This window comes from Austrofundulus limnaeus, unplaced genomic scaffold, assembly GCF_001266775.1.
Source record: "Austrofundulus limnaeus strain Quisiro unplaced genomic scaffold, Austrofundulus_limnaeus-1.0 Scaffold526, whole genome shotgun sequence".
In the NCBI taxonomy this organism is placed as follows: Eukaryota; Metazoa; Chordata; class Actinopteri; order Cyprinodontiformes; family Rivulidae; genus Austrofundulus; species Austrofundulus limnaeus.
The window spans coordinates 205,758-207,706 of record NW_013952928.1 but is presented as its reverse complement, the minus strand read 5'-3'; positions in this window follow the sequence as shown (position 1 = coordinate 207,706).

Sequence of the window (1,949 nt, the reverse complement as noted above, 5' to 3'; positions counted from 1 at the left end):
TTCATTAAAGAAGAACCCGTCCAGAGGACCTATACAATTTTTTTTCCTAAGTGATAATGTTTATTTCATGTTTTATGACAATAACCCTTATTTTAGAAAATTAAAACTAAACTAGATATGACTAAAACTATAAACCACAGACAAGTAGATGAATGAAAAAATAGGTTATGACAGAGACAAGCCGAGAGAACTGGTGTACGAAATTCAGTTCCCATGTGAAAATCTGGTACCTGTCCGTTCTTACACAGATCGGCCCACATGCTGGTTCCGTCTCCTCCCCTCATCAGAACTTGGTAAGTGAAGAAGTAGATTCCAGACACCTGGCACGTGAACTTCCCAGTGGTCACATCGTAGTCACTCCCCAAGTTTGTAACAACATCGTCAAAGCGCACGACTTCGTACCCCTCATGTGGATTCTTCAGACCCACATAGAAGGCGATATGTTCTGGTCCGAGAGGGCTCAGCTCTCCTGGTTTAGTCTGCCCTGGAACCATAACCTCTCCCGTCTTTCCAGAGCCTCCTGGTGGTCCCCTCAGACCAGGTGGCCCTCGTTCCCCTTGTGGTCCTCTTGGTCCAGGCTTCCCTGGCCGACCCGGTTCGCCTTTAGTCTCTTGTCCGAAAGCGGTTGATGGAATCACGCTCAGGGCTCGGAGTGGATGAGCTGCTACTNTAATATCTGCCCCTATTTGCAAAAAATATTATTTCAGACAATAGTAAACAGACAATAAAACTAAGCAAAAAATTCAACTCCTCAAACAGTAACTCTTACAAATACAAAATACACAATTTCATATTTATTTAACAATTTTACTTTTATCATTCTCTTAAACAAATTAACTGAGCCAGCATTTTTACAGTCATTGCCGATTTTTACTTAAAATATTTTGTTTATCGAACTGATCTAATCTGGTCACAAACAATTTTCCCCAAATTTTTGAAAACTGTGGTAACAAGGATATTGGTCTATAGTTTGTAAACATATAGTTCTCACAACTCTTGTAAAGAGGGATTACCTTAGCTATCTTCATGTTGTTTGGAAATATTCCTGTTGAAAATGATAAATTACCAATGAACGGTTCAATAATATAACCCATTATTTCCTTCACAAACATCATATCCATGTCCACCCAGTCTTTTGATCTTTTGTTTGCATTTTTTTTTACAATATTCATTATTTCTTCTTAGTCAGTTCCCTGAAGAAAAATATTGTTGGTATAACCCTTTAATGAATGACTTACATTTTTATCTACTTTTGGTATTTTAGCTGAAAGACTTGGGCCAACATGCACAAAATATGGATTAAATCCATTTACAATTTCATTCTAATCATTGTCATCATTGTCATCCTCAACAAAATATTGTTAAATGCTTGATTTTCTTTTATTTTTCAAAACCCCATTTATTACTCACCATGTTGCCTTRATATCACCAGTGGCGGCAGGTGGATTTTTCTCTAGGGGAGGCTAAAACTCCAAAATAGGCTCATCTCCAAAAGCAATCAAATATGTACTAAGTTGTATCACGACAGTATTTATTAAACAAATGAAAATAATAAAACAGCATTACAATGTCATGCAGTGTTTTATTTCATGTATYTAAAATTTGCTCTTCTGTTACTGGGAAGCAAATTTCTTCATGACTTTGTTTAAAGTCAGGGATGTTTTAACAAGATTCTTCTCTATGGAGCATGGTCAGTGCAGTGAGATGTGATGTTGTACCTGAGGAAAGTCTTGATTATCTTCAGTGTTGAAGCTCCTCTCAGATTCAGCTGTGGTCAGAAGAGATGTGATGAGAARCTTCAGCAGAGTCACAGTCTCTGAAGGTGTCCTGCAGATTGTTCTCCATGAAGAGCTGTACAGGACCACATCACCACTGCAGCTCCAGAACTAGATCAGACTTCTTGGTCCTGTTCAGCACTGGGTGAGCCTCCATGGTCTTCAGTGCTGCTT